The 23155-nt window shown below is 45.3% G+C and overlaps 1 non-coding gene across 1 annotated transcript; it reads right to left on the bottom strand.

Annotated features, from left to right (window-relative positions):
* Positions 1–22278: 22278 nt before the first annotated feature.
* Positions 22279–22352, bottom strand: Trnas-aga (transfer RNA serine (anticodon AGA)). The gene has a single exon. It is a non-coding gene; the product is annotated as a tRNA-Ser (tRNA).
* Positions 22353–23155: the final 803 nt, after the last annotated feature.

The following is a 23155-nucleotide window of genomic DNA, read 5'->3' as shown; positions in this document are numbered from 1 at the left end:
AAAGGGCCTCTGCGCTGGTGCGGCTTTTTTAGCAAGCGCGCCGAAATTATTCTGACGGCTTTATTAGCGGCGAACAATCAAAACATTTCATGTGACTTCAACCATACCAGGTATTTTTGTGTTTGCTACACGACTGGTTGGATTACAGGATTGTAGCTTTCTTGTGTGCCCGCTACAGCGATGTGCTGTGCAGGACTGCGGCATCGCCCGCGGAATCTCCAAATGAGCGATCAGTTATGTTTGCGCTCTCAACGCTTCACGCTACCAGACGTGTTCACTTTGAATATATGTTCTCGGTGTTCGGGAGGTCGGAGAAGCAGCGCGACGCCATGTTTTGCTCAGGAGTTTTACATTCTCTCCTCCCGGCAATGGGGTAGCGCGGTGGTGGCTGGTCATAAAACACTTGTCACTTGACGGCTGCTCCGCCCACGGCGGTTCAACGGCGATTCTGTGCTTTCAATTCCTTTGAAAACGAGGGGGCCGGGGACATGGCGGGAGACGACAGGACTTAGGAAGATGCGTGCGCGTTTCGGCCCCTTCTGGCCGACGGCTATGCTTTGTGAGTCAGTTGCGGTTACTTCGCCTCGCTCGGGCTCCCGGCATCGGCGGGCGCGCGCCCTTCAGTATTTAGTAGGGAGTCATGAGAAAAAACGGAGTCGCATACCGAGACAGGTTGAGATTCTACGGCGATGCCACAGTGAGAAAGCAGCTGCCCTTTGCTTCTTCGGACCTGATTGTTTTGACTTTTTACGAGCCACCTGCAGACGAGCGCCGATGTGTTGCGACAACTTTTAAACTTTCCGCTGGATTTGCGACTTTGCATCGCATTCAGTAAGTCGTTTGTTTCCGTAATCGCATGTTACTTTCCGTGTTTCTCGTATGCGAAATATGTGCTGCGTTTATTAATGTCTACATTGTAACGTACTTTCTTTAGATTATTTGGTTTGTGAATACCGATGTGTTGGGCTTTGTTGTGCGCGCCGAAGTAGGTTAAGTGCTCGCCCTTAGCGATGCTGTAAGCATTTGCGTGCGTTATTTTGTTCTTTTGTCGCGTTCTCGTGCGCCAGCTGAACATCTGTTTCTTATTTGCCCTTCGCCGCCCGTTTCGCGCAACGAAGTGATGGATTTGTAACACTCAAATTTTCATTAGTTGTGAAGTTCTCGCTTTCTTTCAATCTCTAGCCGCAGTCGCCATATTAGGCCACGAACTTTCTGGTAGTTTAAAGTGGTTATGGATTTCGGCTGTATCGAATGTCTGTTCACGAGTAGATGATGTTCATTTACTTCATTTTGCATCACGCTTTGTTTTTCACTCACTTCCTTTTGAACCTTCGGTGAACTGACAACTCAAATAAGCGCTAACGAAGACATTTTGGCTCTGTGTGTTTGTTAGTTGTGTCTTTTCCGCGATTCGTGATATAAGAGCATTATTCAAAATAATTAGTGTCGGTTCTATGCAGTTGTTAACTGCAAGGAAGCGTTCAGCAGAACAAAGTACGAAAAGCAAAATTCTCAAAAGTTGCAATGCCTTTACCATATGTATACATGCAGAACAAACTTGTGTTTACTCTCAACTTTTCTACCCTGATTATCCCTGCTGCTTGCCAAAAAGCAAAAGCGTGGGCAACCAGCATTTATTTACATGCCAAAACTCTACCTCATGTAAAAGTACACATATATTGGAAAACATCGAAAGTATATTGCATAGACATTGAAAACGCTGGCAAAAACCGACGTTAAACGCTAGGAAAGAAAGAATGATGGCTCAGCTGGCTATAAAGGCTGGCCAAAAATATTGGAGCTGCAAATATTTATACAATGTTGGCGATACGTACGACGGACAATGTTGGCTACAGCCATCTTTGCTATTATTTTCGATATGTTGGACGAACAATATTGGCTAAAGCCATCTTTGCAAACATTCGAGCATCATTGCCTTCCAGTATTGGACCAATGCACATATAGGTGTAGCAGAACGCCAAAAGCCAACGTAGGACCAATATTTCCGCCAATTTTTGCAAACCTTGGGCTGAGATCGGTCCATAGCCGGCGTGCTGGCTGGGTAAGGAGTCCATCACCAGAGCTCCCAGACGTAGGCGGCTAGATAGATAGATAGATAGATAGATAGATAGATAGATAGATAGATAGATAGATAGATAGATAGATAGATAGATAGATAGATAGATAGATAGATAGATAGAAACGCTGAAAATGCCTTGGGTTTGTTAAGAAATGCTTCGCATTTAAAACACTCACGTAACATTTCACTGCTCACACGGCGACATCACCCGCTTCTTCCAGATTGACTGACCGCACAACATCACAAAACACGTCTTTTTCGCCGACCGAATCACACCCAAGATATCTTCTTCACTTCGCCGTCTCCGGACTCCTACCTGACTTCCGTCCCTCCAGGCTTATATCTCCTCGCTCCCGGGTTCCACTAGCCTCGGGTGTCTTCTCCGCTTGCAGCACATCTAAAGCTAGCGAAAGGGCTAGATTTTTCTCGCGGGTTCCACTTGCCGTGGAGTCACTCGGCATCGCATCATGTCTTCTTTCGTGATGTTTTCAGACTATGCCAGGCGTTTGATGCTAGACTTGGTGGCCGATGGCCGTTTCGAGTGGGTGAGGAGGCGCGGTCCCGGCGTCTTTTGATTCTTGTTTTTCTTTTTTTCTTGTTCTTGCGCGCGCTCTTCGAGGGAATGTTGGCGCCTTGATTTGATGCCGTCGTCTCAAAGCTGTGGCGCGCGCGCCTACTTAAGTGCTCGTTTGTGACAAGCGTGTATACCCTTTTCATTATTGTGAAGCTAGCTTTCCTGCAATGCAGTTAGTCCAGTTGATGGCAGTTAGTCACTTATGCAAACACCGTGTTCAAGCACGGTTTGCTTGCGCCATGGCGAGGGAAATGTAGACTCAGCTATCTTGGCATTAACACGCATAATAGACAAACCCCACTACGTGCAACTAGGACCGCGTCTCCACTTGAAACGCAACAGCTGCCGCCATTAGTTGGGCGAATATTCAGTTCAAGAAAGCGCACTCGCGGATTATAAAAAGGGTGCAATAAGCTCTTTTCATGTTCCGCAACTTTACGTATCGGTTTGCCAAACGTCTAGCCCACAGCCCATCACTATTGAAAAAATGCTTTTGTGACATTTTGCAAAACTGTGTGGTCGCATATTTTGGGAAAATGCAGCTTTCAGCTATGCTTGTAATCCTATGTCAGCTAGCCTAGAGGTTCCCGTCTTCTGCTGTGACCTGAAAGCACGACAGTCGCAAAATGCTCTATGTTGTAATGACTGATATATTAGACAGCGCTCACAGTTCGGGCTCAACGGTGGTCTAGTGGTTAGGGTGGTCTACTGCTGACCCGAAGGTCGCGGAATCGTCTCCCCGTCGTGGCGGCCGCATTTTCGATGTAAGCGAAAATCCTTGAGGTCCGTGCACGTAGATTTAGGTGCATATTACAGAACACCAAGTGGTCGAAATTTCCGGAACCTCCACTACGGCGTCCCTCATTATCATATCGTGGTTTTGGACGTTAAACCCCCAAATTATTGTTATTTCTAGAGTTCTGGCTGTACACAAGATTGAAGAGGTGCGCGTAGCGCCGCATTAGGCGACGGCCGGGTGAAACCTGTGGAATGCAGTGGCGCAGCTGCTCTTTATTCTAGCCGGGAGGCAAAAACTCATATCACTCTATTTTCTACAGATGCCTGTACCGATGGTCTGTTTGAGGCCAATATGTAGCTGTGGAACCTCGCATAGGTGACCTCAAGGAAGAGATCTCGTCAGTCCGCAATATAAGGTGACCGCCTGCAGTACTCACTTGAGGTCCAATTCCTTTCGTTTAAGACTTTATTTAGTTTCTTCGCTAAGTCGTAACTGATCACAGAGTAATCCGCACCGGTATAGATTAAAGCATTGAGCTCTAGTTCGTCAATTGCCAGCGGCAAGTCTGAAGTTATTTTCTCGCTACTGTACTTCTTTACCTGGAAACAGTCGTCGTCGTCATGCTGATATTGCAGTGGAGGATCTTCACATCTCTGATCGCCAGCGGCCTTGCCTCCACAGGTCGCGGTCTTCAGTTTCCCGGGTTTGGGCTGGGCGAACGATGCTGGGCGCGCTTGGGAAGGGCGTGGGCATAGCGCATAGGGGATAGTGGCGTGGCTGAGACGACGAGCAGGTCAAAGTTCTGACGCGAGCTAGGTTTCTTCGATGTGGGACTGGTCTTCGCCGTTTGGAGGACACGGTGTGCTGATGGCGAATCCCCTAACACCAGCCTGACGGTATCGGCAAAATCGGTACAGGTTGTCAGCCTCTCCACAGGAGCAGAGAGGGGCTACGTTCGGCGTCGCGCCATAACTCACTTTTCCGAGGCCTTTGTCTCTGCCGGGCGGGAGGTGGACTGCGTGCTGCCTTACCACATGGGGCGAATGCGTGTTGTCTGTGCGTAGACTTGGCGTTTCGACGGCGCACAGTGGCAGGTCGCCTGAGCACCTCAGAGTACGTTACCGCGCGTTGTTGTCGGTATTTATCGCTCTGCGGCTCCCGTATGGCGTGCCTAATTTCTTCTCGGACAACACCACAATAGACAGCTCCGGTGGAACATGAGGTGACTGCAGCTTCGTAGTTCCTCCCTGACTACCGACCCGACGAGCTCCCGCAGGGTGTCCAGGTTATCCACAACGCTGCGATACTCCGCTGATGTACAGGCTACGTCGCGATTGTACTGCCGGGCTCTTGATGCAGCGTCGTTTCGATGGTTGTTGCTTCCGACCGAAACTCCGCAACTGTGCGAGGCTATTGCGTACAAGTCCCGCAAACAGCTCTTGCTTTACCCCATGCATGAGATGGCGCACTTTCTTGCTTTCAGTCATGCTTGGGTCAGCTCGCTTGAACAGACGGGACAGTTCTTCATGTACATCGCAACAGTTCGTTGGCTTGGTTCCGTGTACGAAGAGCTGTTCGCCTTTTCCCGGCGTTCACTGTTACCGAAAGTACACAGTAGCTGCCGCCGAAACTCTTCCAGGACGTTATGCCTCGTGGTTGTCGTACCACACTCGTGCAGAGTCTTCCAAGCAACGTAGACGTGCGCAGCTTGCATTCTTCGTTCCATTGGTTGATATTTGCACTCTCTCGAAGGGTCTAACCAGTCTTCGGCGTCCTCGAATGAGTCGCCGTGGAATACGTTAGGTATGACAGGTTGGCTCACGATGAGCTGCGATGGTATAACTTGGCTGTCATGGTGGTGGTCGCTTGTCTCCGTCGCCGGTACTCTGAAGCAGCAGGAAGGGGTCCGAATTCTGGTGGAATCTCCCGAATACGGCGGCTGGCCGTTGGTGCCACCGGTGTAAGCTCCACGGCTCCGGTGATCAGGGCTTGGGCTGCGCTCTCTGGGCTCGGAATCATCTACCCAGCACCTCAACCAGAAATGTAACGCCGGTCTCCACAGGATTGTATTACACTATTTATTGAGGGGCGAATTGTGCCCAAAGCCAAAAGGAACACAGAAAATTCTGAAGGCACCGAAAGTCTGCAGCTCTCCGAGCCTCTCTATCGAACGCCGTCTTTCTCTTCTTCACGCGCGTTGGCTCCTCGGCCGAAGCTCGTGCGCATGCAGGGCCGCCCGCGCATTGCGGCTGGATTCATCTGTCTACCGTGCCCTCGGCGTTTCGCGTCGTTTCGAAGCCTGCGTTGTGCGGCTGGATTGCAGTTTTCCGTGGCAATTATCGAGGGCTTCCACACTATCTCACAGACAATGGAAAGGATGTCGTCCCCCGGCGAGCATCTTGTAATTCACCTTTCTCCTCGTCTCTCTTTTACCTGTCTCGGATGTCGTCCCCGGCCTCGGCACGCTGCCTTTTCCGTGTGACGACGTTTTCGACCAGTGCGGTCCCCAAAAGCGCCTCTGACTTCGGTGCGATCGAGCGGGCAGGCTGCAAAGAAATACGACTTGCTGCCGAAGCGTTATGGATGATGGCCACAGATCGTTAAATTCGGGACACCACCCAAAGACGACGGGCGCCCTGTCTCCAGTGGGCAGAGGTGCGAATTTTCGCGCAAGCGTAAATGCGCAAATGTGATCTGTAACGCTTCTGATAGAAAGGGTTGGGTCAAAATCAGACAGGAACAATGCAACACAAACAATGAGATATCCTTTTTAAAGCACGCTTCAAAATGTCGACTAATAGATTTAAACATCAGTCAAAAGCAATTAATCGATCAAAGGCTATATTGACGAACTATTAACGGTTATTTGATTTTAAAAAATTAATCGATTATCTCTAGTCGTGGTGCTAAGCTCGTGAGCGCAGGTTTGATTGTTGGCCACTGCGGCCACTTGCGATGGCGCGAATTGCAAAGAACACCCGTGTACGTTGATTTAGGTGCCGGTCGAAGGAACTGACAACGGGCCAGAGCACGTCGCTAGATATTCGTTTATTTTTACTTCTCGAATAAATACAAATTCAAGAAAGGAAAAGACACGGGGAGAAGAAAACGATTTTCTAACCCATGCGCACCTGTTGCTAGGCGCCTGTTGGTAGTAAGCGCTGGTGCTGTTTGGTCTTTGCTGTCACAAGAAGCTGGACAAAGTGAAAAGGCTGTAAATTACAGTGACAGAACTGGGCGTTCTCTTTGCGCTTAAAATGGAATTTGTATTGTTAAATCACGCAGCTGAAAGTCGCAAAAACCGGCACGGTCACTTTGCCTGACGGACAAGTCTTGGTACTGCGCGAATCAGTCGTTCCGATTGCTGTGTTTAGCCTTCTGTTGTTTATACGCTCCACAATTCGTCCTTAAAGCTACAATATCTGCATTATTCGGCATTACCGCTTTATTCGATGCGTATTACGAAGTAAAAGGACTTGACCATAGGACACATTCATATACTAGTTACGTTCGTGCAAACTCACTCGTCAAGTTGGTTAGTTATGGTGGAGTGATAGCAGAGAACACCCATACACTTAGCAAAGGGAAACTGTACCTTTGACAGTGCAACGGAAATAAGGGTAGCGGTGGCGTTGTGAACTAAAGTAGCCGACCAAGAGATGCTGTTGTACAACAGGAAACGGAAATGAGCTTTATGCAATATGGCTGCCGTCGCTCGTTTTTGGTTGCTGTTAGTTGCTGTGCAGTGCGCCCCGGTCGCCCGTGCTCGTACAAAAGAAATAAATGTATATGCCACGCTTTCTTCACTTACCGAGCCCTGCGAGTGTCGTAATGAATCTTCTGAACTGTCTTTCGTGTGTATTCCGTGCCCCAACTGTGTGAAGTGCTACGAAGGTGCCAGGAGACGCCAATGCCTCAACTGGCAATAACGCACACAACACCGGCGATGTGTAAGCCTGATAATGTTTTATTCATCATCATCATCATCATCATCATCAGCCTGTCTACGCCCACTGCAGGGCAAAGGCCTCTCCCATGTTCCGCCAATCAACCCGTCCTGTGCTTTCTGTTGCCACGTTATACCTGCAAACTTCTTAATCTCATCTACCCACCTAATTTTCTGTCTTCCCCTCACGCGTTTGCCCTCTCTTGGAATCCAGTCAGTTACCCTTAATGACCACCGGTTATCCTGCCGACGTGCTACGTGGCCGGCCCATATCCATTTCTTCTTAATTTCAACTATGATTCCTTAACCCCCGTTTGTTCCCTGACCCACTCTGCTCTCTTCCTGTCTCTTAAGGTTACACCTATCATTTTCCTTTCCATCGCTCGCTGCGTCGTCCTCAATTTAAGTTGAACCCTCTTTGTAAGTCTCCAGGTTTCTGCTCCGTAGGTAAGTACCGGTAAGATGCAGCTGTTATATACCTTCCTCTTGAGAGATAGTGGTAGACTACCATTCATGATTTGATAATGCTTGCCGAATGAGCCCCATCCCATCCTTATTTCTAGTTATTTCACTCTCATGGTTCGGCTCCGCGGTTACTACCTGTCCTAAGTAGACGTACTCCTTTACAACTTCCAGCGTCTCGCCACCTATCGCGAAGCGCTGTTCTCTGCCAAGATTGTTCCACATTACTTTAGTTTTATGCATATTAATTTTCAGACCTACTCTTCTACTTTCCGTATCCAGTTCAGTAATCATGAGCTGTAATTCGTCTCCCGCGTTACTCATCAATGCAATGTCATCAGCGAAGCGCAGGTTACTGAGATACTCTCCATTAACTCTTATCCCTAATTCTTACCAATCTAGGGCCCTGAAAACCTCCTGTAAACACGCGGTGAATAGCATTGGAGAGATCGTGTCTCCCTGTCGTACGCCCTTCTTTATTGGGATTCTGTCGCTTTCTTTATGAAGGACTATAGTGGCTGTGGATGCGCTGTAGATTTCTTCCATTATGTTATATAGGCTTCGTCGATGCCCTGATTCCGCAGTGCTTGCATGACTGCTGATGTCTCCACCGAATCAAATGCCTTCTCGTAATCTATGAAGGCTATGTATAGGGGTTGGTTGTATTCCGCGCATTTCTCTATCACCTGATTGATAGTATGAATATGGTCTATTGTTGAGAAGCCTGTACGAAATCCTGCCTGGTCCCTTGGTTGATTAAACTCTAATGTCGTATTAATTCTGTTAGCAATTACTTTGTGAATAGCTTGTAGACAACGGACAGTAAGCTGATGGGCCTGTAATTTTTCAGGTCCTTGACGTCCCCTTTCTTTGGATCAAGATGATGTTGGCATTCTTCCAAGATTCTGGTATCCTCCCTGTCGAGAGACACTTCGTATACAGGGTGGCCAGTTTCTCTAACATAATCTCTCCACCGTCTTTCAACAGGTCTGATGTTACCTGATCCTCACCAGCGGCTTTGCCTCTTTGCATTCCCTTTAGGGCTTTCTTTACTTCTCCTGTTAATACTGGTGGGATGTCAGATTCCTCTGGGATATTACTGCTTCTTACGTTATCATCCTGACTGTCTCGGCTGCTGTACAGATCTCTGTAGAACTCTTCCGCTATCTCAACTATTCTATCCATATTGGTTGTGACCTTGCCATCCTTGTCCCTTAACGCATACATCTGATTTTTGCCTATGCACAGTTTGTCTTCGTAGCTTTGAGGCTTCTTCCGTTCTTTAGAGCATGCTCAATTCTCTCCATATTATACTTTCTTATGTCGGCTACTTTACGCCTATTGATCAACTTCGAAAGCTCCGCCAGCTCTATTTGTCTGTTGCATTTGAGGCTTTCATAGCTTGACGTTTCTTAATGAGGTTTTTCGTCTCTTGGGATAGCTTACCAGTGTCCTGTCTAACGACTGTACCCCCGACTTCCACTGCACACTCCTTAGATACTAGTCAGATTTCATCATTGCGTCAACGCTAAGGTCGGTTTCCTCGGTTAAAGCCGCGTACCTATTCTGAAGTGAAACTCTGACCTGTACTTTCCCTCGCAGAGCTAGTTCATTAATCGGCTTCTTGCGTATCAGTTTCTGCCGTTCCTTCCTCACGTCTAGTTGAATTCTAGATCTTACCATTCTATGGTCACTGCACGCGGATCTTGTTAACTACTTCCACATCCTGTATAATGCCCGGGTGGTCGCACATTATGAAGTCTATTTCATTTTTAGTTTCGCCATTAGGACTCCTCCACGTCCACTTACGAGTAGTCCGTTTTCTGTAGAAGGTGTTCAAGATCCGTAAATTATTGCGTTCTGCGAACTCTACTAGTAACTCCCCTCTGACATTTCTAGAGCCGATGCCATATTCCCCAACTGCATGATCTCCAGCCTGCTTCTTGCCTACTTTTGCATTAAAGTCGCCCATCAGTACAGTATACTGTGTCTTTACCTTACTCATTGCTGATTCTACGTCTTCGTAGAAGCGTTCAACCAGTTGATCATCATGGCTGGATGTAGGCGCATAGGCCTGTATCACCTTCATCCTGTACCTCTTATTAAACTTAATCACGATACATAACACCCTCTCATTAATGCTATAGTATTCCTCTATATTGCCAGCTATATTTTTATGAATAAGGAACCCCACTCCTAGTTCTCTCTTCTGTCAGCTAAGCCACGATAGCATAGGACGTGTCCGTTCTTCAGCACTGTATAAGCCTCCTGTGGCCTCCTAACCTCACTGAGCCCTATTACATCCCATTTAACACCCTCTAATTCCTCGAATAGTACAGCTAGACTCGCCTCACTAGATAAAGTTCTAGCGTTATATGTAGCCAAGTTCAGATTCCAATGACGGCCTGTCCGGACCCAGAGATTCTTAGCACCCTCTGCTGCATATTCATACATATTCATACATATTACATATTCATTATGTACATTACATTACATATTACATATTCATAAATCATTACAAGACAAAGTACACCACTGAGCGTTCACACAAGCAAACAACACGGTTACATCGTGAAGTAGTGGCTCATAAAGTGCGAACGCACGAGCAAGAAGAGCTACGAAACGTATGTATACGCTCGTGTACGTACACTATAATTATTTCCCTATTTCCTCGTGCCAATTTTATGCAGCCTCTTTGGGACATCACCTGGCCGGTGGCCTTGCGGAGAGAATACGATAGCTTGCAGCGCAAAACTCAGTGGCTGGCAAAACTCACTTCTCTCGACCTTTTGACTTCACATTGTGAAACCACCCGAATCCGTATTTTCCTTACTACTGGCTTGTTTCTTGACAAGTTTAGCATAGCAGGCGGCAAACTAGGCGACAAAATGGATGCGGCCGCCGTGACGGGCATTTCGGTGGGGTGCGAAAACCGAAAACACGTGTACTTACATTAAGGTGCACATTAAAGAGCCCCAGGTGGTCAAAACTGATGCGGAGTGCCCACTATGATGCGCGTCATAATCGCATCGTGGTTTCAGCACGTAATTCTCCAAAAACAATTCATATATTAAATTTATGGATTCAAAACTATTTTAACTGGTGGAGCGAACCTATAATAAATTCGCCCTGGATGAAAATTATCCTAACGTCTAGTTTCTCTCTGCAGAGGCAATCGGCTAAGTTGTGTCCAAAGAGGCAAGTAATGGCTCGGAGTAGCACAAAATTTGTTTCAGCTTGCAGCTGACCGCAGACAAGTGGGCTGGGAAAATTCCAACCTTTCTTGGTAAAGAGCCCACTTGACAGCACGGCAAGTGCCCAGAAATTAATAGGTATGGTTTAATCATTCTGTGCGTTCCCACATTGTAAGTAACCAGCTTAATTCACAACACAGATACATAACAAACACTTTATGGTCACAACAATACTGTAGGAAATATCAGTACATTGCTTGTAAACACATGGACAACAAGTAAAATTGTACAACCAAGTCATGAGCTCCTTGGATTGCTTATCCTTTTTGCTTAGAACAATTATAACACAGCAGTGTATGAGCACAAAAACAATAGTCTTGAACTGCTAAGTCAATTTTTGCAGCAGACTTCCAAGTCTTTGCCTGGCTTAATTCTCTGTTTTTGAATTCCAAATACCAGAGAATCCTAATATGTACAAACTAGGGGTGTGTGAATATTCGAGTGTCGAATTCGAATCGAATAGTACCTAATCGAATAATTTGACTTTCGAATAGCTAGTATTCGAAGTTTCGAATAATTCGACAGGACAAATATCTAAAGCGCGACAAAGGCCATGGTGCAACTTGGTTAGGGTGGGGTGGCAAAAACTAACGCTAACGTCGTTACACTAGGCCTTCCGTTAAAACTTTCACTGACATCCTGGTTCAAAAGCGAGCGCACGCTCATCTTAAAAGAGATTGTCATTTCCGCACGTAGGAAAACACATGAGAATACTGTCAAGCCCTTCACAACTTCGTTCCCAAAACGAAGGCACGGACTTCTTGCGCAGTTCGGTCGCGTATGCTGCAAGTGCCGTAAAACGTCCCGACTTTGACCTGCGAAACCCTCGGTCATTGGCTTTGCTTGTAAAAGTTTGTTCACGCTGGGCAGTCGCCACTGCCACACCGAACCACTCGTTCAGAAACTTCCATCGTTGCGGCACGCAGTTGAAACGCTGCTGTGAACGGGCGCCCGAAGATTTTTGGGCACGGAGCACCCATGGCGATGAAGCACAACATTACCGTTGTCAGATGAGCCGTATTGCGCGACCATGGGGAAAAAACTAGCCACTGTACCCCCCTCTGTTAGTCTTTAGGAGGTTTGGAGTGGCGCTGCTGACTGGAATGGCGGCTCTTCTATCAACATGCTTGCGCGCCCATAGAAACTGAAACAAAAGCCACTCTCAAACAAGTGCGTAATGAAACTGTCGGCACGCCGTAGCGTCCCTGATTTGTCCTTTGTCTTGCCGTAACTGGCGGTACACATTTTGTGTAAGTATACTATTCGATATTTTTGGCCACTATTCGATTCGATTTGAGGTGAAATTTCACAATTCGTACACCCCTAGTACAAACATTTGCAGAAACAATTTGCGACAGTGAGCACTGCAAAATGGGCCATTAGTCACCTCCATCATAATACGAAGCAGTTTCTCTGACACCCCTCTCAAGTGTGCTACAGCACCTATTTGAACAGAGAATGCTTCTTCCAATTTTCTGACAAAATTGAAAGCTGCTTCTGTGGGCACTGTTAAATTACCTAGAGTCTTGTCCTGCATCTCCACTGCTTTGAACATCATGGAGATTTGGTTTGGTGAAGACAAATCTTGGCTTTTGTCTTTCAAGAGATCCTTGCACTGTAAGCATGGTGCTTTTTTCAGAAATGCTTGTACTAGGTATCCTGACACGTAACAAACTATGTTTGATTCAAGTACATCTGCTGGTTCTACGGTGTCTGAAAGGTTTGAGCTGAAGGTGTCGGCCACAGTAGGACTTTCTTGATCGAGTCTTAATTTCTTTAGCTCAGTTAGAAGAACAGCCTTATCTGCTTGGCAGTTGCTGCCATCTGAAAGCTTGAAGAGCTTCCCGACAATGATATGCCTGAGACCGGCAGTGAACTGAAATGTGTTTGCAGTCTCGTTACAGCTGTGCTGCTGCCGAATGATCCCAAACAAGTTCTCCAAGGGATCCTGATTCAGACGACGAGCGAGCAAAAACTTGAAGTTATAGGATTCCTGCAGATCTGCCCACAGCATACAAACCTTTAATTGTCACCTGCCAGCCCTAAATGGTTCTTGGTTGCCTAGGTTCTTTGATATCCAAGATTTAATCCATGCAATCCAAGAATGCAAGAATTCAATGTACCCTGTAGAAGTATTAATTGTATACCTCATTTTTCTCTCAGCTATCTTTACACAAGAACTGTTTAATGAATCAAACTGATCTATTTTCACAACAAACTCAGCTGTGCTTGTGGCTTCTGGTGGAGAACATTAAATGCTATGAATGCTTCTATTGCTAGATAGACACTGTTGCTGAGCACCCACTTTACTTTCATGTTACCAAATGCACTTTCATAGATGTGCCCTCAGTGAGTTTAGGTAGGCATTTTAGTTTCAGGTGATGTGTTGATTCATACAAATCTTAATATGCCCCCAGGAAGCAACCTTATCACCAATAGGAATATCATGCTTCCTCAGATTATTCCTCATACATTTCAACAGGTGGGGGACGTCAAAAATGAAGGAAATCTTCTATTTATCAGCAATAAAGAAAGGCCTGTCAGGGCTCACACCCAGTGTCCTTGCAATAACGCAATTGCTGCTACCCTGGTCACAAACCAATGCTTTGACGAAGAGGCCACATGCCTTTAGCTCAATGATTAGCTTTTTCAATGACATTAAAAGGGGCCGCGCGAACTGTCCCCTCTCTTCTCAAAAAGGCTACTGGCTGTATCCATTTCTTCGCTATCCCAGAGACCACAAGTGCTGCAGTGTGCGCTGTGCCATTTGTTCTTTCTCTGGCATTATCAACATATCCATGTATGATGTCTTCCTTAGGGTCATACTGCAGATTTCTTTTTAATGAAATTTTGTCAAAAATTAGGCAGCAAGCTCTGTCTTGAATTTCCCAATTTTTTTTCTTGCCTTTTCTTTGAATAACTCGAGAATCTGAGGCAGAACTCCTGTCTTTATATTTACGGCCGACAGCCACGTCCTTCAGGACTTCACTGTGGGAAGGCTCAGTACTAGGGGTGTGCGAATATTCGAGTTTCGAATTCGAATCGAATACTAACTAATCGAATAATTCGATTCGACTTTCGAATAGCTAGTATTCAAACTTTCGAATAATTCGACAGTACGAATATCTAAAACGCGACAAAGGCCAATGGTGCAACTTGGTGAAGGTGGGGTGGCTAAAACTAACGCTAACGTCGTTACAATAGGCCTTCGTTAAAACTTTCACCAATTTCCTGGTTCGAAAATGAGCACGTGTTTACCTTAGAGGAGGTTATGTTATTTCAGCACGAAAAAAAAGAGAAAGACAAGAAAAGTGGCAAGCCCTTCTCAACTTCACTTCCGAAACGAAGGTACGGACTTTTGAATAGTTCGGTCGCGTATGCCGCAAGTGCCGTAGAACGTCCCGAATTTGGCATGCGAAACCCTTGAGGATTGGCTTCACATGTGAAAATTTGATCACGCTGCACATTCGCCACTGCCGTACTGCACCACTCGTTCAGAAACTCCCATCGTTCCGGTGCTCAAACAAAACGCTGCTGTGAACGGGCGCCTGAAGATTTTTGGGCCCAGAGCATGGCCATGGAGCACAATAACGTGACCGTTGTCAGATGAGCCATATTGTACAATTATACAAAAAAAAACTAGCTACCGTACCACCACCCTCTGTTGCCCAAGAGGTTAAGAGTGGCACGGCTAACTGGAATGGCAGCTCTTCTATCAACATGGTTGCGCGCCCATAAAACCTGAAAAAAAAAAACTCCCGAACAAGCACGTAACAAACCTGTCACCACGCCGTAGCTTTCTTGATTTTTCCTTTCTCTTGCCGTTACTGACAGTGCACGCTTCGATACTATTCGATATTTTCGGCCACTATGCGGCACTATTCGATTCGAGATGAAATTTCACTATTCGCACACCCCTACTTAGTACCTTTGATAGATATTTATATGCCTCAGGCTTGTAAAGTAAAGACTGAGGGCAAACTGTCTAAGTTGCATCGGCCATCGTCTCCCATGTTTTTTCAGTGGTTGCAGATGCATTTGCACTCTTAGAATTTCCAAAAATCCTTCTTTAGGTACCTGCCTGCTTCAAGAAGAAGCTGCGCATGAGATGCAATTGGTTTCTTGGACTTTTTAAGTCTTGCAACAATTTGATGGAGGTGGGAGTTCTCGTCGCAGTAGTGAAGCCTCTTCATATAACATGGAGTGAGCACTTTCCGGGTCCTGGTCCTGGCTCTTGGGGTTCCTGGAAAATCAAAAAGCCACATCACTAATGTTAAGTCTAAGCAAGAGGCTTTAAAACTTACACTTTGGTTAAATGGTTTGCTAAGTTTGGTACACTAGAAACACGTACATTTGTATTTTAATGCAACGTATTATTACCTGGAATTTCGTGTGCATCCCTTACAAAATTTGCAAGCTGTGCCCAAATTGAAATACCAGGCTAGTGTAAAAGGCTAATTTGGTATTTTTGCATGTTATGAGAACAAAATAAACACAGGCAAAATGTATTTTTTGTCACACAGCCACGTATATGACTGGCCAAAAGTAGGCACACACCCAGTGGCAGATAGTAAAACGTTAAAACAAAAGGGCGTTTATTTAATGAAAGCATCTATTTAATGTAATGAGCTGTATCATTAACCAGTTGTAGTGCCAATATTTATATTGGGGACGCATGTGGGAATAATTCCTTTTTTTTTGTAGAATGAAGACACACTTACTGGAATTACTATGTAATCTTGCATTAATCTTGCTTTAATAAGAGGAAGAATACCTACTCTGTGTAGTTGGTGCTGTTGGCAATGGCTCCTGTGCCCCCTGGGATGCTGGCTCTTGTATTGGTGGAGAGATATTGAGGGGCACTGGAAAAGAATGCTGTATATCACTATATAAATTTAAGCAGGAGCAATGGCATTGTGCTTTATTTTTGGAAAGCTCCCACTTACTGGTCTCACGCCTTGATGCTGAGAGCTCTGGAGAGAAGTCGGGGAAATCTTGGTATTCTGAAAGTACACATCATTACATTAATTCTATATCCGCTTTAGAAAAAAACATCAGATGAAATACACACTTTCAATCAAGTAAACAATGAAAATTACCATCTATGGAAGCAGCGAAACGAAGCTTCGACACTTGTGACATAAGAAATATTATTCGCGAAACCACTGCCGTTACAGGGTGGAAGGTACAAAATACTCATCAGGCAAAATTCGTTCAAAATTTAGATTTTATAGTAATCGTGAAACCAAGGAATGATAAGAGTTTCTGAACAATCTCGACGGTCCCAACACACACACACCCCTACATTCTGGCGAGATAAGTCTTAGATCTCAATATCGGTGGAGGGGTATGAGACCCCCAGAGACCGCATTAACTTTAAGCCCCCTTGACTTTAAGGACTGCTGATAATAATCTAAATGTTTAACACAATCTAATCATTCATGAAGAACCCCAAAGAACGTTCTCTTTCACCTAATGCGATTACCATTACGTTCAATAATCACCGCTGTTCGCGCCCCTCGCGGATATAAAATCTCTTTTAAAAAACTTGTGCTCGATTATTAGAAACGCTGCACGCATAGCCACTTCAAATTGCCTAGGCGTCCTATTGAAAAATCACGCGCAATCCCTTTAGGTACAGTACACCGAAATCACAAACCAGACGTGTCGCGTGTGCAAGTTAAGGCTGTTTCACATGCCGCGATTGCAGCGAAGACAATCGCTCGGTTCGCTCTATTCGCTCTGCTCGCAACCGCCGCTAATGGCGGTTTCGTTTCACATGGAACATGGACAGCGAATGATCTGCGATTTTCGCTCTGCGACTGTCGCACCGCAATGTTGCTTGCTGCCGTTGTTCGTGGCAGACCATGGCAGATACTGCATAAATTTCGAATGTAATGTAACAATCTGGCCGTTATGATATTCTTAACATTTCAGCACCGGTAGCGAAGAGCACGCCTGTCTTGCCATTTAAAAACACTTTACAATCTAAATTCGCTTGAGAATACGCAACAACGGCCACAACCAAAACAAACTCGTTGGCGCAATTTCGACGGCTCGGCCGAGCCGGTGCTATTTCGAAGGGTTCAGACCGAAAAATCGCTCTGCCGCTGCGAACAGAGCGAAAAATCTCCAACATGTTGGTCGCTCGCCACTGACCGCTGCGGCGGGAGCGAACGGTCATTTTTTTCGCTGCGAGCGAATTCGCGGCCTGAAAATCGCTACTTTTTGTGTCATGTGAAACGGGCTTTACACGGCAATGCAAAGCTGACACTGAACAATATGTGGTTTATGTATTCGTCATTAGAGCAATATATTAGTTGATGTAACAAATGTCAAAGAAACGACGACGGACCATTGAACAAGAGCATAACTGACGATCCGGCTTACCTGTTTACGGTGCGGAATCAACAGATCGACTCCATGAAAGCGTGAAACGTACCCCTCGATCTCGATCGCTGCGGCATTCCTAAATTTGCCGGTAAACTGAGTCAGCTACTATTGCTGTAAAGATAAAAGGGCGTCTGCGAACTGAAGCGAAAGGTGCTTCCGCATTCACGTTGCCGCCGAACAATTTGAACGCCAACAGCCACGGAAGAGATGAATACAAATTGGATTTTGGTCCTGTTAGTCATCACTGAAGTCCTAAAACGTTGACACTTCAATTAAAAGCAGCTATACATATTAAGTCTAAACATAAGTAACTCTCTAGCTATCCAAAGCAAAATAACATGTTTGAATGATTCATTGGCTTGCGCAAAACAATTTCTTAAAGTGTAAAATTTGGGTGGTTTAGCGCCCCTAGCAGGGAAAATGCAAACTAAGATAGCCGACCGCTAAAAGAGGAGTCAGTAGCTCCACTCTGCGCGCATATCGATGGAACTCGCCGCGGTCGATTTTTTCGCCCTCTGCGGCGATCGCGAGAACTTGAGACTTTCCGGGGCCTGGTGATAGTGTAGTGCCAACGCCTGCAACTCCCGTTACCACTGCATGATTAGACACTCACCGCTCAGCTTTCTGTTGCCCTAGAGAAAACAGCTACCACAAACATTTGTTGTCAGTTCCATTAAAAAATTGGCGAACCTTGCACTTAGCCGCGTAAGCAATTGAAACAGCGAAACTGGACGATTCCGAAGACTTGTCCGCTTGCTTCTAGGTTGTTTCTCGGCCTTCGATAAGTGATGCAGGTTGTTTTTAGGTTGCTTTTACGTCGTTGCTAGGGATTTAGCTAGGCGATGCTAGGTTGCTTCTACGTTGATTCTCAGTGCGGAGAGGTTCGAGTTGAAACATGGGCAGTCGCAGACACGACAAGGGTACGTCGTCGGTGGCGTAGTCCTTCTATCGCTTCAGGGTATTCTCGCGGCTGCCGTTACCTTTCCCGTTTCCAAGTATTATCTCGTTGTACGTACTCGGGGTCTTCGGCTCACCGCCGTCGCTTCGCAGCCATTTGTTGGGCTCTTGCCTTCTTCACTTTAGTGGACCAGTGGTTTCTAGTGGACTTACCGAATATCTGTGGCGCATACCCGTTTATGATGATGATAGTTTTTTTTGGTACGGCTGAAAAGAAGCTATTTCCAAAAGCGCTTCGCTGTTAGTAGCGCAGGTGGTCGAAATTAATGCTTATATAGCCTTCCAATACCGTGCGCCTCACAATCATATCGCGGTTTTGGCACGCGAAACGCCATCATTTGCTATTATTCCACAAGTTTCTGTAGAAATATAGATACTGTCATGTTCACTTACTGCCTCGCTAAAAATACTGCCTTGGTCAAGTAGTGATACAAGGAGAGGATCGGGTCACAGTGCTGAAAGATAGAGAATATAATTTTTCACGCCCTTAAATTGTGTAAGTTGCCTGCCGCGATGCGTCAAGTGAGGCCAAACATGCAGTCCTAAAGTAATACGTTGTGGAGAGAGAGAGAGACAGACAGAAAAAGAACTGTATTGAGGTCCTGAGAGATTAGCTACGTAGCTCGTGCTTTTTAAGTGTACCATCTCAGCACATGTTAAGGGCTTTCTGCTCATAAACTAAGCCTCAGTGAATGTGTGATTTGGCAAACACGCTCAGTAATGTTATCCGTTGACGTAGGTGGTATTTCGTTTTAGAGCACATTATGGGATTTACACTCTTAGCCCAGGGTAACTTATACTGGATACTTACTCATTTGCGCTTTTTCTCCCTCGCGCAATATATAATTTTGCAATGCGCTGATACATGTCGTTAGAAGTGCCTAAAGAGGCGCGAATAATTGACTTACCAAACTGCATATTTCATTCAGTGAACTGGGACCGCGGAAATAGACAAAGGATGATAAAGAACCGAGCTCCCAATTCACTGAATGAATATGTATCAACTAGCCCAATTATCGATCTCTTTACAAAGTGCATCTTGACCACAGAAAATGCTGTTCTGCTTAAGAATTTAAGCGTATTCATGTTCAGTAGATAACGTTCTGTAGACAACGGCATTTCTACTCTTTGCTTTTAAATAGTCAAGTATCACACCCTGTGGGTGTTACCCAAAAGTTCACGCTAATATGGGGCCATATGCTTAAATTAGATATTTCTTAGATTGGCGGATTTGAAGGGCTATCCGAGAATAGAGCAAATATAAATCTTTGGTCGGAGCGAATGGTTACATCTTCATGGTTATTACTTTATTGCTCCTGCTTATAAAAGCGGAAGAAGAGCTTCATTGCATTACCCCGTCATCGCCTTTCACGCTACCCGCAAGCATTTCCGCCACTCGAAGGTTCTTTTCCTCGTAAACCTTGCGTGCGGTTGAATCACGCCAAGCCTCCGACGAATTTATATGTCGTATCTCTGACGAACGGATCCTATTCATTCCTAACTTACGAATAGACAATCAGCAGAATTTTCTCGAATGATTCCTGCTAGGTGGATACTAGGTGCCCTCACGTAGCTCAGTCTTGAGTTGGGAATTCGTGCCGATAGACTGTAGGACTCGGGAGCAAAGCACAGCATTCCCACGAAGACACAAGCTTCCACTATCCACAGTCATGAGCACTGGCCCGCGTACACCGTTGCCGGCACATCACCTCGCTGTTCGCGAAGAAATCATGAATGGCAATGGCATAAACTATATATTCCCCGTAAGTTCAAACTCATAGCAGTCCTTTTCTTCACCTACTTTTCAAGTGTATCACCCAGTGTCGCATGCGCTCGGAGGAGGTTCCTAGGACTCTGGCATAAGTGGGGATAACCAGCCGCAAAGTCGATGCGGCCACGGACCTCAGCAGTAAGGACTTCTGACAGTGGTGTAGACTGAGACAAACACTAATAATACACTGTACAAAAACGCATCTTTGGTACCTTGTGCCGGGCATTTACGCCTTCGTACGCTGCACCTTCAGAGAGTATACGTTCTCAGCTTTCACATCTGACAATAATATCTTGCCAAAAATCCAAGCTCTTTTAACATTTTTTCGGTGCTCTGAAGCGTTTTCTATACACGCTAATAGCTGCAGAGAGCAAGTATTCATAATTTTGCACTATAACTCCCCAGATACAACAACATAAATGTGCAAGTACCGTTGCTCTCATTTGTAATAGTGAAGAAAAATGATTCCTTCTATAATTTCACATCTACTTATCAGCCAGTGTGATGACCAAACTAAAGAAACTGAAATGTTTCGGTCGTACTTCATTTGTCCAAACGTAATTGGGATAATCATTGCCAGTGGTTTCCCTCTGCGCATACGTACGGCGAAAGCCAATGATCCTCACAGTTAATCGGAGGCTTTTCTGGAAGGCCGTAACGATCTTCGTAGGCCCTTCTGGGGAGAAAAGTTATCTTTGCTATACACAGTAAAAAATATTACACCCAAAAGGGGTGTAAAAAGGGTTCTTTTACGTTTTAACACCCTTTGCAACACCCTTTAACACCGACGAATGACTGCTTTTGAAAAATACACCATTTTCTTTGGGTGTTTGCATGATTCCCACCCTAAAATGGGCGCTAACGGAGCTTTTGTGCCTGAGAAGGGTGTAGGGACGATGGATCAGATGGAAAATGCAACAAAGTATGGCATGTGAGCCGAACCACGTCTCCGTCATCTAGCGTCACACACACGCATATCTATATATATATATATATATATATATTATATATATATATATCTATAATATATATATATATATTATATATATATAGCATAGAAGCTGGCAGTAGAACAATCTGTCAAAAAACTGTAATATAATGAGATGTGTTCGTGACTTCTCGATACTGTGATTTAATGTGAGGCCATCTACACGCTCTTTATTTTATTGCGTGTATTGCAATACAACAAAAGTGAAACAACATGAGAAATCACTGGTATCAGTTTATACGAAGTATCTACAACCTAAAGAACGGCCTTGTTCCAAATAAGTACACTCGAATATTTTACCTCCTCTCAGCAGCAGAAGCAACAAATAAGCGATAAAACTGAACAAGTATGTGAAAAATAGCAGTGCAAAAAACCAGCCAGACAAATTATGTCAAGATAAAATACAGACCTATACATGTAATGCATGAATACACATATACATACATAGATGCATTCACGTAGATATACTTAAAAAATGGTAACATGCGTTGGCAGGTTAGGAGCACATGCTCTGAAAATAGGAGAGCTTCTGTAGTAAAGTGCAGGGATGCTGTGTTTAGCGGGCATACAAGTGCTGCACTACAAGCGTGTGATTGAAAATGACACCGAGTCAGAAAAGAGACATACACGCCAATTGGCAACGAAGCAATCGACATTTGTAATCGAATAAATATTTTAAAACAAGGCATGTCGAGTGCTTATAATGCTGCGCCCCATGTGTTTACGTATGTAGAGTGGCTCCATCAAAAACTCTGAGAAGGATGTTGCGATTCTGTACTTGTCAGTCGTGCTAACAACAAACACATGGAAGTGTTCATCGAAGCAAACAGTTTTAAGTAGCTCCAACACGATCAAAAGAACTTTGTTCACATAAAATAGTCCGCAAACATTCACAAACTCAGGCAAGCTGTCATCTGGAACGTTAAGGACGAGGCTGCATCCTACGCGGTATGACCTTCCTTCCATGGTGACACAATTCACATTAAAACAATTGTTGAATTCAAGGTCATGTTTAAGAAAGGGAAAACAGACAACCACCGGTTTGTAGCACGAAGCCACAAGAAAATCCATACGGATATCTCAGAAAGAAAGCCTCCTAATTGCCGAAAAATTCGTCCTGGTCCGGGGATCGAACCCGGGACCAACGCCTTTCTGGGGCGGTCGCTCTACCAATTGAGCTAACCAGGAAGCTAGCAATTGGCAGCGCGAGGGCGAATTCATCGACAACTCGAAGCAACTGGAGACATATTGCAAATCAGTTCTGCGGAATCCCGCAAGGTGGCGGAAGGGTTAAGAAAGGAAAAATAGACAACCACCCGTTTGTAGCACGAAGCTGCAAGGAAATCCATACGGATTTCTCAGATATAAAGCCTCTTAGTTGTATATACAAAGTATCTAAAGGGTAAAAAGACCACACAACATCTTCCCAAATCCACATGAATGTTGACTAAAGAAAGCAGGACTGATATTTGTACCTAAGCAGTAAACTAAATCATGCAGCTGATTGTTGTTAACTTTCCGGACCATGCGCACACAATTTATTACCTTTTTCTGAAACCATGCATGCCTATGTTTAATTTAAGCGCGCACAAATGATACCACCGCGGACACGAGAAAGGCAACAGAGTCCCCATAGCCAACGTTAATGGCGAACTCGCACTTGAGAAGCAAAGAAAAAGCGAAAACGCCAGAGCCTCCGGAAAACCACGTTCGCTAGCGTCGAAAATAGGGAGCTTTCGAATAGCGTACGCAAGGCTTTGCGTTGGCTTATCGCGCAACTGCGCATGCGTCGTACGTTAACCGCTTGCGGGCTCCAGTTAAGTGACGAAAATAGCGGTCCGCACATGCTAACGCTAACGTAGCGTACGCTATTCGAAAACTGCCTAATGTTCACATTTTTTCTGCCCCTCCTGCATGCCGCCGCCGCCGCCGCCATCACCACTTCGAGAATTCATTCCATTTTGTTCGTTTTCTAAAAATTTAATTTCGTA

The sequence above is a fragment of the Rhipicephalus sanguineus genome, unplaced genomic scaffold (genome assembly GCF_013339695.2).
Source record: "Rhipicephalus sanguineus isolate Rsan-2018 unplaced genomic scaffold, BIME_Rsan_1.4 Seq1007, whole genome shotgun sequence".
NCBI lineage: Eukaryota > Metazoa > Arthropoda > Arachnida > Ixodida > Ixodidae > Rhipicephalus > Rhipicephalus sanguineus.
This window is presented reverse-complemented; position numbering and strand designations above follow the sequence as displayed.